Below are 15,276 nucleotides of genomic sequence, written 5' to 3'. Positions count from 1 at the left end.
TTCATTACCCACCCGTGGAGCCGGAGGAGTGATTTGGTCACTTGGCTACTGTGCTCATTGTATATAATGACTTGGTCACTAGCTTCGTAGGCTTTAGCTAGTGTAATGAATTGGATCAATATATTATGCTTAATGCATGTAATGACTTCATCACTTGCGACGACTTCTGTAGTGTTATTAATGATTTGATCACTTGGATATATTATATTTGTGTATCTGCTGCTGCTGATTGCTAATGGTTATATATGTCTGCAACTTATTGTGTAAATCAGGGGATATGCCAGAAGCAGTATGCAACGATGTAGATGCGGAATACTAGTTGCGTGTTTTCCGCCCGCTGCTAGTAAACTTAGTGGCAGCGGTCGCAGAGCGCGCGCGACGGGTACTGGAAATACTAGCCGTGTGCCGACCGTGCACGCGACGGGTACTGGAAGTACTAGCCGTGTGCCGGCCGTGCACGCGACTAGTACCTAATACCACTGGCGAGTTACCAGTCGCGGGCCACCACCCGCAGCTGGTAGCCCAAATTGGCACGCGACAGGTAGGCTTTTCCCTACTAGTGGGTCAACCAAGACCACCACCTTCTGGGGCCGCCGTCCGGATGCACCGTCGCTCTCTCTCGAGCTACAATGCCACACGGACTGACGACCCACAGCCCAAGCTACATAGGAAATTCAGGTGTAGACCACTTTCATCATACCAATATCCGGAGCCGCCACCCTGACATAAAGGCCAACCGCCCCTCCAGGATGCGTCGAACGAGCCGACATTACCTCCACACAAGCGGCACAACCACCCAATCCATGACAAGTCACGTACCTACCTCATTTGGTAGCTCACGATGATTCCCCAAGTCCCTACCTCGGCGCGCAGACACAACATCTTGGGGCAACCGCCCCAACATCCACCACACCGACAACAAGAGAGACATGAGCAAACATCCGCTTGTAGACCCTCCAAGACGATGCCTTCAAAGGAGGTAGCCACGTATCTGTCACCATCACCCAATTCGACAAACCAATGCTAGGATTTCTCCCGGAGAGCCACAGCCCCATGAGGGTGAGAACGAAGCTCCACAACAACACCTCTAAGAAGGTAGACGATCTTGGGGTACCGCTGTTGTTGGCACCGACCAAAGGAAGAGGCTAGGATTTCTCCTAGAACCCTTCCACCTCCTCACAAATTGGGTGAACGTTTGAGCATATCTAAGGAAACAAAGAGAGCCTAGATCGTCGGTGCAAGATGAATCTCTCCTCGGAATTCCTCCAAGCTTCTCCTTGTGAAGCACCTTCTGCATACCACATCCTCGTACCACCCCTCCGCCCTGGAGCCACCGCTCTAGCCTCCGTCAGCATTGGCTGACAGCATGCTACGCATCCCCACTCGATCTCTAGCCACACACAAGGAGGTGATTGGTCGAAGCAGACAAACAAACACTGCCAATGCACCACACTTATCCAACGAGACGGAACAGAGCAGAGCTCCGAGGCTATGGCCCAAAAACCCTGGACACCCCCGATCTGGCCCATCCGTCGAAGCCTGGAACTAGAATGATGGAGCACAACCAGCATTCCACACCAACTCCCATCCTCGCCATAGTACCACCTTGCCCCATAATTACATTGCCTCACCAAGCCCTCCTCGCCACACCAGCCCCCGCCGGCCTACACCGCATGTTCGCGAATCCTCCAAGATGCCACCTCTCTGCGCGTAGAGTAGACGAAGGAGTTCGTCGTCCTCAACCTCTGCCTTTGGCAGTCGGGCACTACCACCACCTCCTCAAGACTGCCAAGTCCCCCGAGTGGAGCCATCACTCGAGCTCGAGCTAAATCCATACAAGATGAGGTGAAATTTCTCCTATCAATATGTGATTTCAACACACCCTTGCATAGAATTCTATCTATAAATGTTCCAAGACTACCCAGCCAGCCAGGGGGTCTGAGAGGGGCAAATCAATCTGGATCGCACGTTTTGACCTCTACAGTAAAATCTTGTTCCCACTTTCTACCACAACCGTCGGATGCGCTTACCTTTTTTTACCAGTTGCTTCTGCTGCTGCGTGCATGACGGCTGGGCCAGAGCGTGTGCGGGTCCGGCCAACAGACACAACGAAACGTGCTCGTTCGCGTCGCCTGATTTCGCTTTCATTTTCGACCGGGTGAAAACCCTAGCTTTCTTCCCACCCGTCCCCAATCGGCCGCCTCCTTCCTCCTCCCCCAATCCCGCTTCTGCTCCTCCCCATCACATCCCTCATTTGCTCCTCGTCCAATCCCCACCTTGTCCTCTCCTCCGTCCCTAATCCACGGGAGCAGCGCTCGAGTGACGGAGACAGCTGGACGCGGGAGCCGGCAGCGGCAGGGCTCGCGCGCCTAGCGACGACGGCGGCTGGACGGCGTGGTGGAAGGCGGCGGCTGGACGGGGCACTGGAAGTCGGCGCGCGCCAGCCCGGCGATGGTTTCCTTCATCTCCACGCCGCGGTTGGCGGCGCAGAGATGGGCGACGAGTTCTACCTCCGACCGAGATCTGGGCGTACGACCAGGTGCGTGTGGGTTCGGCGGTTCCAAGGCAAGAGAGGCCGACGGTGTGGGGAAGGAGCGGAGAGGCTGGCGGCAGCGGGTAAGAAGCAGTGGGGCGGCGATGGTGGCCGAATCGGATTGCACCACCATCTTCTTCCTCCTGCACATTCCGAGGTGATTTTCTTCTTCTGATTCCTAAGTAGGATTTAGTTTCTTTTATTTTTTTTTCTCTTATTAAGGTTTGGTGTGTGGCCTGCAGATCCCAACATCGATGGGGGAGAGAGGCCAACGTGCCTGTGTGGTGGGATTGAGCAGGCAAGGGCAAGGTCATGGGCTGGTGAATCGGGCAATAGCCAATCTGGTGGACGACGGCGGCTGTCTGCAGGAGGACAATGGCTGTCATAATTGATGGAGGAGGACGACGGGCATCAGCACGCCAGCCTGGTCTCTGCTCGATCAAGGTGACCACGTCTTCGTGTGGCCTACTCCCCAGTTTCATCCTGGCCATTTCCCAAATCTTTTGGCTTGTTTTGATCCGCATTTGGCGACTTGTTTGAGGATATACCTGTGACCATAAGCTAATGCGTTCTTGTGCCTGTTTTGGATTTGTTTGGCCGTTTCCAGTTGTAATCTCGATGTGCTCCTTGAGCACTGAAAATGAGTTAATTCTAAAGTAAAGATTAATTCAGACCTTAGTTGTAACTTTCAGCAGAAAAAGTGTATGCTTATGTTTGTGTAAAGACCTGGTTACAAAATCGTGTCAGTTTGCAGGTACATTGATTCACCCTGTTGCTACCTTCATTGGTGGAGTAACCATCTAGGAAGTAATCAAGGTCTTCAATGTGTTCCAGAAAGAAAGATGAGGCTGCCTTTTACTTATTGTGTCGGAAGGATGCAGCGCCATTGAAGGTACTTCATTGTCTCGTGCTATATTTATTTGATCTATAAGCTTCTAGAGAATACTTCGTTCAGTACTACATATTGGACAAGATGATTTCCTTATATGCTAGAAGATTACATTGCTGCTTCGTCGGTTGTGGTTTTTTAACCTTTGGGAGATAGAAGAAAGTTGTTCGGCTTGCCAGTTGCCACAAATGAAAGCAAAGTAGAAAAATATTGTTAATAATAATATAGACATCTGTATGCACATGTTACCTTCGGCATGTATAGCAGTTGCCTATCCTTTAGATGAAGATAATATTTGCTTTATTTTTCTTGCAGGCACTACTTCAATCTATTACGATTGGTAAGATGAATGTCACTGACTTATTTTCTGATGTCAAACCGATACAACAAATGTCCTCTCAGTTCTATATGGAATATTGGAATGTATGGAGTTCTAGATTCAATTCCATCTGGCCCTACTGATGCATGTGCAAGGTACAATTCAAAAATAGTACATGTTACTTTCATTTCTTATGTATATTTATTACTAACAGTAGAACTTTCCTTTGCTTTCCCTAGAAAAGCACATTTTTTATTTTTTCTTAACGGGGTACTTACATTTGATCCTTCCTCTTATTTAGGTTTGTGTTGGCATGTGCATGGAGGAAATAATAGAGCATAATCCAGTTGTTTATATCTAAATGGCATTCGTAGTCAAAGGGTTTAGGTTGAGGTATGCGTTAGATATACGCATGGTCCCTGTTGTGCCGTAAATTATGGTTTACTCCTCTAATGTAATCATTCTAGACAAAGATTTCAACTTCATAGAATAGAGGGCTAATGTGAATTCATGTATTAATGCATAACATTTAAACTCGAAGGATTAAGTTTTAATTAATCTGGTCTAAAGTTAGCTTCTGCCGAGGTTTTCTTTATGCTCTTCCTGGTTTCAGTAACACCATGGGATTTATTGATATTTTTATATCTACGAGGCCTATGTTGACAGCTTAGGTTGATTATATAGACACACGTAGCAGATCAGTCATCAGCTTGACTTTCTTTTCACCATGCATTTTCTCTAAACTACTCAATTCTTACATGGAGTAATTTTTCTGGTTAATAGGTACTTGGTAAATGGAACACGGTTAACCCAGACAACAGGCTTGCTCCATCGGAAAAAATGGTATCGTGGCAAGAAAAGGTGATCCTTTCCTCAAAAATGGTTGCACTGGATATTAAGATTCCATTTTTATTTTGTCACTCATGTATTGTTTTCCATTCAGCTTTATCTGCTAGATCATAGTACCATGCCTATTATTAATGTGTCATGCATACGAACACTTTAAACCAGCTAAACCACTTGCCATGTGGTTAGTACTTACGGTTTGGCCTTCAGAAATTTCAAATGGGAATGGTCTCAAAATTTTAAGAAAAGGTTGTTTGGGAGCAGGCATTTATTTATTTGTTGTTTTTAGCTACATTAAGTCTCAGTTCTTCCAGCTGCATAGAATCTTTCTTCGCCTTTTATTTATCTTTATCATCACAATGCAAAATCAAGCACCCCAGTATTCTTTGTTCCTATATCACTGAAACAAAAATGGTTTCCAACCAATAGCTTTTGGAGACTGTTAAGTTGTGTGTAAATCAGGTTAAAAGTTAATCTAATGTTGGTTTCGTATATTATATAGATGACCAGATGAATGACACACGTGGTCTGGTATGATAAGAGGTTGTTGACTAAAATTTCTGTCAATAGGATCTCACAAATTGTTAGCTTAGCCCCCAGTGAAAGTCTTATATCGCCATGATTTTGCCCCAAAACAATGGTGTTTAGCTTTCCAGCCTAAGTTAGAAACCGTTTTTGTGCTATGCCTGCTGTTTCTGGAGAAGCCAGTCTTTCTCCGTTCGTCGACATGATAAATGGTTCGCGGTCTCGGGACGAGTCCATTTGCATAGTGATCATTTGTGTTCTTGTTTTCAAGGCAACCTCTACCCCATCCCGAGCTCTCGTTTATCTTTGTATTTTTTTTTGTATAAATAGAATGTAGTTAAGAAGCATTTTGGAACATTTTCATGCTATGGGGCATGAGAATGATAATACTACCTCAAGTAGGGATAAAGCGGGACAAATAGGCTTTTATTGCTTCAGGTCCAATTAAAATGCTTCAGGTCCGACTAAAATGTTTATTGCTGACAGGGGTCTCCTTATTTTCTGTGAGAGATACAGGATTCTGTGAGAGATACAGGATTCTTGAGAGAAGGTATTATGGATGATAATCATGGTAAAGACGCTTCGAGGAGAGAAAAGGCACTACCAAGTATGGCAATATAATATTCTTATCTCAAGGAGATTATTGATGTTGCTGCTTATAGGTCAAAAGAGGTTCGTATATAATTCTGTTTGGGTAGTTAGTTGCTTTCTTAGTTGCATATTAAGCTATATGGTGTGCTGTTCTTGAGCTAAATAGCCTGTATGTGCAACTTTGCAGAGGGACATGATTTGTACTGCTCTATTTCGATTTGAGATGAAGATTTCTATCTGTGCTGCTGCTACCGGGGTTGTTGTAACGGCCCCGGGTAGTACCCCTACTAGAATTGTTTGTTCTTTTTCTTTTATGCATCATCATGGCATATGCATCATATCATTCACAAGATTTTTATCAACTAAAAATTATTTTAAATAAAAACTATTTCAGTTTTCCTCTCATATGGTTTTATTAAACCCTCTCTAATATTTTCTTTTAATAAAAATCCCTCTCCCTTCCTGGGCTTCCTCTCTCCCGGGCCTCTCATCCTCTCTCCCTGCATCCCACCTCTTCTTCTCTGGCGGCCCAAGTCGGCCCAACCCCTTTTTCCTTTCCTCTAGCCCATACCTCTTCGAGGGATAGGGCGTTGTTGTCGTCTTCCTCGTCAGCGAGCACGCACACAGCGTGATCCTGGCGTGGTCCTCCTCTTCCAACCACCGCACCCCATCCCTTTCTCCCCCTCCTTTAATCTCCCAACCAGCACCGCACCAAACCCTAGCATCCTCCCTCTAGCCGCCGCCACTATCTCCTCTTCTCCCTGCCTTTTTCTTTTTCTCTCTGGGAACGAACAAAGAAACACCACCGCCGCTGCCCCGCCATGGCGCCGCCTCTACCGGCCACCCCTCTTCGATCTGAGACCACCGAAAGATGTGCCTCACCGTCCTCATCATTCCCCTCCAAGGAATTGAGCCGGGGCTCTTCCAATCGACCACAGTTTCGCCGATACCATCTCCGACCCCGACGGAAAAAGCTTCGATTCTGGCCGCCCCCATCGTCTTCCGGCGCAGCTGACCCCTCCAATCGCTCCCTGGTGAGGTGCTCGTTCTCCCGGCCCTTTCCATGCCCTTGCTCCCCCTCCTCAACATCCTACCGGCGTTGACCACCACGTTCCCTCGCAGGTCGTCGACGCCGACCAACCTCTGGTGGTTCCCCGGGCTCCGCGCTGCCCGTCTCTGGTCTGCAGCGACAGGGCGCATCTCTCGCGCCTAGTACCCCGCCCCGCATCGCCCGTCTCTCCCATGCTCGACATGGATGTGCTTCTCCGCCATGACCGTTTTGCCTTGAAGCTCCGTATCGATTGGGTCAAAACGTTGGGCATCTCTTTCTAGACATCAACCTTACAGTACCGCAGTGGTGAGCTGTTTGCATCCTGGCCCGTGAGGTCTTGTCTTCAAATTACCAATCTGGCTAATTAAGCCAACTTTTTGTTCCTTGATTCTGTGCATCAGATCCACGATTGATGGGCCTTGGACCCAGATCCTCCGACGCAATCCGCCTCCCCGTGCGTACCGCTTCTATCCGTCGCCGCTTGCAGGCCATGTCCCGGCCCAGATCTTCCCTGACGCAGAACCAGGCCAGATCGGCCCATCAGCCCTCACTGGTTATTCCTCGTCCTTTTCTTTTACAGAAAATGTTTTAAACTTGCAAAATTCATATCTCCTAAACTATAACTCGAAATAAAATATGTTCTATATGAAAATTGATCAGAAAAACATAAGGAACATGAATATGCCATCCATTCATCTGTTTGCATATTGCATCATGTTGATCCGTGATAGTTTGTGCATTTCACCTCACATAATATGCGGAGTATTTTGGATATCCACCTAAGGTTTTCCCCGCTCCGTTTAACTTTGAAGTAGCTCACCCCTGCCATGTTATGCCATGCTAATAAACACTTTACTTTGACGGTAGAAAATGCAAATCCAAATCTAATTTGTTTGTCCGGGGTTCCGACTCGATTAATATGGATAAGTTGCACTTGCATCATGTTTGCCATGTCATGCATATCATATCATGATCATGCTGATTCCTCTTCCGTAGTAGTAAGATTGCATACGTTGTGTGTTCCAGCATTTGCTTCTTCCCGGATAGGATCACGAAGTGGTGATGTGAGATACGATGAGTTCTCCGACAAGTTCTTCTGCAGCTTTTCACAGGCGAGCCCACCCCTTCACCTATTTTACTTTTACATGCCCTTTTGATCTATTGCTATCCTTATGTTGCGATTCCGTTGTGTCACGTGTCCTATCCACCTGTTACCTATATGTCCGAGATACACCTCCTCGCCCTACCTATTGTTTGATGTTTGAGCCTTGCGAGTCGTAGGCGTGTTTAGGCTCTGTTGTTTATCTCGATCTGTTATCGGGATATGTTGGGTTGTTGGGAGGTTTTTACATGCTATATCATTTGTTGGAGATACACATGCTTTACTTTATTTGTTAACAACTAAAATTGTAAGCAGAGGCATCTGTGAGCCCCTTTGCGAAAGCATCGGAACTTTGACTTGCTAATGTCCCCTAGGACCCGAGTTCTTGTTATCTGTTCCGAGATTGAGCGCTCTACCCGTACGTGGGGGAGTGGGACCCCCATCACCCACTACCTTTCCTCGAGTCCGTTTATTGGGAGCCACAACCTTGGTTTTATTTGCTCATATGCACGATATGCACGATTTACTTCCGTTGCCTTCGGGTGTTTATATTACATACTCGTACTCATATTGCGTGCCGACTTATCCTTGGCCGGTCGTTAGTGCCCGCCTTGGACGCCATCGCAACCTCTGGGTCCGTATCGGAGTACGGCCGAACTTCGTCACGGGTAGCTTAGTTGGGTGGCTCCCATTAAATTTTCTCTTGCATTGGGAACGGTCTTGATGTGAGACTCCACCTGTAGTAAGTGGGTTCGAGCATGCGTATGGTTACATTTGGGCAACCCCTGCAGGGTGTACATCTTATCGATAAGCCGTGTCCGCGGTTATGGACGACTTGGAATTGTATAGCTCGATCATAGAACAACTTACACCTTATTTCCTGTTGTTAATAATTTGCTAATAAAACTCTTTCAAAAGTGTGTGTGTCTTTGCAATACCTCTTGGCGAAGGGGGATCGCATTGGCTGGGTTATGTTTGTGTAGTATTTATCTGTTACCTTATGCGCTCTCTTATCTTCTCTGAGTAGACGGATGTTGTAGCGTGTCTCTATTGGATAGTAGCTTTGCTCGCCGCTAAACTCCACATATAGCGGGTGAAGTTTATACCGCCCACCGCGAGCATAGCCGGTCTTGTCTCGCAAGTACGTGCCAATGGTACTTACCCTCGCCTTCCTTTCTTTTTGTCTCCTCCCCTTTTGCTCCGCAGCCGATGGCCCGACTTTGACAGTACGAGATGACGATGTTAGCAAGGTTACCCTTCCGCTTGGCCCGGGCGGGGTTATGGACGCCATCTGGTTATCTTCAGGACTCTTAGTCCAATTTGCATCTTGTCCGTACTCGGATGTATCTGATCTTCTGTATGATTTGGATCTTTGTATGTATCTATTTGTATCTTGACTCGTTGGATTCGTTGTTGTAATATATGTATCTTGTGGGCTCTATTGTAATCCTGTTGTAATGTTACCGCTCGTGTTAATTCCTCTGGCATCACGTGTGTGATTCGTCGCGCACGTCGTGTCGGAGGGCGTCTCTGAATCGATATCATGCGGATTTCGGCGGGTTCGCTGGGATCCTCATGGTACCGGTTCCGGGGCGTCACAAGTTGGTATCAGAGCTCAGGTTTGACGGTACCCCACTAGTCCAGCCTGTAGGATAACCTTGCCAACGGACGTTGTTGTGTCTAGTGTCAAAACTATTTTCTGAAACTTCGTTGGATAGATCTGACTAGCTCTATTTTTCTTCTTATCTCTATTCTTTCTCATCTTACCTTTGTGAGTTTTGAGTCTTCTCTCTTATCTGAGTCTCTGAGTCTTAGGTTCTGACGTGGGTTGGACGATCTTTGCCCCTCACCTATTAGGTCCGTTCTTCGGAGGATCTCGACAGTAGCGCATCATCAACAGCGGAACAATGACTTCTTGTTAGTGGTTTCGCCCGATCAGCATGGAGCAAGAACTCTTGTTAGTGGTGTCGAGGAGATCGACACGTCGCTAGAAGATCCGATAGTTCACCTCTCTCCCCCGTACCTTGAGGTGGAACCTCGGGGCGAGGTTCCTTGTTAGTGGTGTCGATTGTAACGGCCCCGGGTAGTACCCCTACTAGAATTGTTTGTTCTTTTTCTTTTATGCATCATCATGGCATATGCATCATATCATTCACAAGATTTTTATCAACTAAAAATTATTTTAAATAAAAACTATTTCAGTTTTCCTCTCATATGGTTTTATTAAACCCTCTCTAATATTTTCTTTTAATAAAAATCCCTCTCCCTTCCTGGGCTTCCTCTCTCCCGGGCCTCTCATCCTCTCTCCCTGCATCCCACCTCTTCTTCTCTGGCGGCCCAAGTCGGCCCAACCCCTTTTTCCTTTCCTCTAGCCCATACCTCTTCGAGGGATAGGGCGTTGTTGTCGTCTTCCTCGTCAGCGAGCACGCACACAGCGTGATCCTGGCGTGGTCCTCCTCTTCCAACCACCGCACCCCATCCCTTTCTCCCCCTCCTTTAATCTCCCAACCAGCACCGCACCAAACCCTAGCATCCTCCCTCTAGCCGCCGCCACTATCTCCTCTTCTCCCTGCCTTTTTCTTTTTCTCTCTGGGAACGAACAAAGAAACACCACCGCCGCTGCCCCGCCATGGCGCCGCCTCTACCGGCCACCCCTCTTCGATCTGAGACCACCGAAAGATGTGCCTCACCGTCCTCATCATTCCCCTCCAAGGAATTGAGCCGGGGCTCTTCCAATCGACCACAGTTTCGCCGATACCATCTCCGACCCCGACGGAAAAAGCTTCGATTCTGGCCGCCCCCATCGTCTTCCGGCGCAGCTGACCCCTCCAATCGCTCCCTGGTGAGGTGCTCGTTCTCCCGGCCCTCTCCATGCCCTTGCTCCCCCTCCTCATCATCCTACCGGCGTTTACCACCACGTTCCCTCGCAGGTCCTCGACGCCGACCAACCTGTGGTGGTGCCCCGGGCTCCGCGCCGCCCGTTTCTGGTCTGCAGCGATAAGGCGCATCTCCCGCGCCTAGTACCCCGCCCCGCATCGCCCGTCTCTCCCATGCTCGACATGGCCGTGCTTCTCCGCCATGAGCGTTCTGCCTTGAAGCTCCGCACCGATTGGGTCAAAACGTTGGGCATCTCTTTCTAGTCAACAACCTTACAGTACCGCAGTGGTGAGCTGTTTGCATCCTGGCCCGTGAGGTCTTGTGTTCAAATTACCAATCTGGCTAATTAAGCCAACTTTTTGTTCCTTGATTCTGTGCATCAGATCCACGATTGATGGGCCTTGGACCCAGATCCTCCGACGCAATCCGCCTCCCCGTGCGTACCGCTTCTATCCGTCGCCGCTTGCAGGCCATGTCCCGGCCCAGATCTTCCCTGACGCAGAACCAGGCCAGATCGGCCCATCAGCCCTCACTGGTTATTCCTCGTCCTTTTCTTTTTACAGAAAATGTTTTAAACTTGCAAAATTCATATCTCCTAAACTATAACTCGAAATAAAATATGTTCTATATGAAAATTGATCAGAAAAACATAAGGAACATGAATATGCCATCCACTCATCTGTTTGCATATTGCATCATGTTGATCCGTGATAGTTTGTGCATTTCACCTCACATAATATGCGGAGTATTTTGGATATCCACCTAAGGTTTTCCCCGCTCCGTTTAACTTTGAAGTAGCTCACCCCTGCCATGTTATGCCATGCTAATAAACACTTTACTTTGACGGTAGAAAATGCAAATCCAAATCTAATTTGTTTGTCCGGGGTTCCGACTCCGATTAATATGGATAAGTTGCACTGCATCATGTTTGCCATGTCATGCATATCATATCATGATCATGCTGATTCCTCTTCCGTAGTAGTAAGATTGCATACGTTGTGTGTTCCAGCATTTGCTTCTTCCCGGATAGGATCACGAAGTGGTGATGTGAGATACGATGAGTTCTCCGACAAGTTCTTCTACGTGACTTTTCACGAGGCGAGCCCACCCCTTCACCTATTTTACTTTTACATGCCCTTTTGATCTATTGCTATCCTTATGTTGCGATTCTCGTTGTGTCACGTGTCCTATCCACCTGTTACCTATATGTCCGAGATACACCTCCTCGCCCTACCTATTGTTTGTTGTTTGCCGGCCTTGCGAGTCGTAGGCGTGTTTAGGCTCGTTGTTTATCTCGATCTGTTATCGGGATATGTTGGGTTGTTGGGAGGTTTTTACATGCTATATCATTTGTTGGAGATACACATGCTTTACTTTATTTGTTAACAACTAAAATTGTAAGCAGAGGCATCTGTGAGCCCCTTTGCGAAAGCATCGGAACTTTGACTTGCTAATGTCCCCTAGGACCCGAGTTCTTGTTATCTGTTCCGAGATTGAGCGCTCTACCCGTACGTGGGGAGTGGGACCCCATCACCCACTACCTTTCCTCGAGTCCGTTTATTGGGAGCCACAACCTTGGTTTTATTTGCTCATATGCACGATATGCACGATTTACTTCCTGTTGCCTTCGGGTGTTTATATTCTGTATCGTACTCATATTGCGTGCCGACTTATCCTTGGCCGGTCGTTAGTGCCCGCCTTGGACGCCATCGCAACCTCTGGGTCCGTATCGGAGTACGGCCGAACTTCGTCACGGGTAGCTTAGTTGGGTGGCTCCCATTAAATTTTCTCTTGCATTGGGAACGGTCTTGATGTGAGACTCCACCTGTAGTAAGTGGGTTCGAGCATGCGTATGGTTACATTTGGGCAACCCCTGCGAGGTGTACATCTTATCGATAAGCCGTGTCCGCGGTTATGGACGACTTGGAATTGTATAGCTCGATCATAGAACAACTTACACCTTATTTCCTGTTGTTAATAATTTGCTAATAAAACTCTTTCAAAAGTGTGTGTGTCTTTGCAATACCTCTTGGCGAAGGGGGATCGCATTGGCTGGGTTATGTTTGTGTAGTATTTATCTCATTACCTTGTGCGCTCTCTTATCTTCTGCGAGTAGACGGATGTTGTAGCGTGTCTCTATTGGATAGTAGCTTTGCTGCCGCTAAACTCCACATATAGCCGGGTGAAGTTTATACCGCCCACCGCCGAGCATAGTCTGGTCTTGTCTCGCAAGTACGTGCCAATGGTACTTACCCTCGCCTTCCTTTCTTTTTGTCTCCTCCCCTTTTGTCGGCAACCGATGGCCCGACTTTGACAGTACGAGATGACGATGTTAGCAAGGTTACCCTTCACGCTTGGCTCGGGCGGGGTTATGGACGCCACTTGGTTATCTTCAGGACTCTTAGTCCAATTTGCATCTTGTCCGTACTCGGATGTATCTGATCTTCTGTATGATTTGGATCTTTGTATGTATCTATTTGTATCTTGACTCGTTGGATTCGTTGTTGTAATATATGTATCTTGTGGGCTCTATTGTAATCCTGTTGTAATGTTACCGCTCGTGTTAATTCCTCTGGCATCACGTGTGTGATTCGTCGCGCACGTCGTGTCGGAGGGCGTCTCTGAATCGATATCATGCGGATTTCGGCGGGTTCGCTGGGATCCTCATGGTACCGGTTCCGGGGCGTCACAGTTGTGCAGTTCGATACAACATGGTGTTTATGTGGTGGAGAGGGAGTCCTGGAGGTCATCGTCAACCAGAGATTGCTAATGGTATTGCTGTAACTTTTTAAGAAACAATGGTGGAAACTAATCTGGCTATGGTAATGGAAACTATTAATCCCTTCAAAATATGTCAGATCTTGTCCAGGACAAATAACTGGCAATCTATGTAATTTTTGTCAAAAATTAATTAACTTTGTTTTTGAGATAATAGTTAACATCTCAGTTTTGTTAGGTGTCGCCTGCTTGTTCGCGGCGCCCCCAGCGGTGCGAATCAACAACGGAGGAGGCCATGGAAGATAGGAAGGAGGCGTGGAGATGTTGTGCCAAGTAGATGCAGTCAGCGATAGAGGGCTAGCTGTAGTCGACGACTGAGCAGGACAGGTGGATCCCCTCCCCCTGTCTCGGTATCTCTCAACTTGGGACTTCTCCACCGTGGTATGAGTCTTCCGCCTGCATTGGCGGCTTGATATGGCTGGGAGAAATGTTCTCAATTATGGCCTAAAGGGTTCATGCTTCTAAATTATTCCCTTTATTGGTTCTAAATTTTGATGCACGATTTCATATACCCAGGTTCAGGTGTCTATGAGGCTATTTTGAGGGTCAGCCAGAAATAGAAGGGCATATGTAAATGCATATTTGCTGGTTCTTTTTTGATACTTTTGGTAAAAGAACCTTTTGTTTTCTATAGCTAAATCTTTTATTAAGATTGGGCAGGAAGACAAGGAGGATGTTGTGCGTTCTTCCTTGGTTTACTGATGGTGCTTCTTTGTTTGGGTTGGTGCAGGATAGCGGCCAAGTTTCTTCTATGTGTTGGTGATATTAATCATGTCCTTTGGAAGATATATAGCGATCAGTGGGGGTAGCAGCCGGATGTCTGCGAGGTAAAAAACTGGGCGTGTGAAAAGGAAGCTGAAATTTCGTTTGCTTTAAAAACTAGGCGCTTGAGATCCATTTCTATACTTTTGCTTTTATTTCGTTTTTGCGGGATGAAGCGGGACGCCACATTGCCAGCCTATGATGGCCTGTGAAAAGGAAGCTGAAAACTCAATTTAGATAATATTTTTTCTGAATATTTCCTGTTTTAGGGCCTCTCGACGGCGTCATGTACGTCTAGGTCAACACATTCGCCTCAGGGGTTATCCCGATGGAGCTGAGAAGCGGCTGAGCCCCACTCTCCAAAGATACAAGAGATGTGGTGAACTGCCTAATGTATTATTCATAGCTCATGATTATACTGTTTGGGGCCTGCTTGATTATGCACCATTGGCCTGTTGTTAAACTTTTTTACTCGACTTATGGCCTTTCTGAAGTTTTTTTTAAAGATATTGTTTAGACTGCACTCCTATAATTTGTGCTTAATATCTCCTTGAGTTCTATTCCATTTTCTGTTGAATTAACAAAATCACTCACTTATATAGTAATAGATTGTAATTTGCAGCTATGACATGTTAGATTTTGACAAATCAGTTAGGCTCTATGTTGTCAAGGATTTGATTTTGTCAGCTTTATGAAATGCAGAAGATTCACACACGAGCTGAATTTATTGTTTTGTTTTATCTTCTTTAATATAAGCTTTGTTACCATTTTTTTTAGCAGATTAGGCACGTAGGGCTACAAGAGCACGATGATGTTAAAGATTTTGCTTTTAGATGTTCATGGCTGCAAAGCATGCCCCGGTTTAAAGGAACTTTCATTGTCATCATGGGAACCATTTAAATTCACCATGTTCAGTTCTCCGTAGCCACTAAATTATTGGTGGATTATATATTTTAAAACAGATTTTTTAATAAGCCGATTAATCTTAAAAGATATGGTCAAT

General features: G+C 46.7%; 1 long non-coding RNA gene across 1 annotated transcript; it reads left to right on the top strand.

The window, feature by feature from the left end:
* Positions 1–3,802: 3,802 nt before the first annotated feature.
* On the top strand, positions 3,803–4,579 carry LOC124687501. Its single transcript, XR_006998234.1, has 3 exons — positions 3,803–3,896; positions 4,043–4,134; positions 4,525–4,579. It is a non-coding gene; the product is annotated as an uncharacterized LOC124687501 (long non-coding RNA).
* The last annotated feature ends 10,697 nt before the right edge of the window (positions 4,580–15,276 follow it).

This window comes from Lolium rigidum, chromosome 2 (assembly GCF_022539505.1).
Source record: "Lolium rigidum isolate FL_2022 chromosome 2, APGP_CSIRO_Lrig_0.1, whole genome shotgun sequence".
In the NCBI taxonomy this organism is placed as follows: Eukaryota; Viridiplantae; Streptophyta; class Magnoliopsida; order Poales; family Poaceae; genus Lolium; species Lolium rigidum.
Note: the sequence above shows the minus strand (reverse complement) of the source record. Positions and strands in the feature narration are given on the sequence as shown.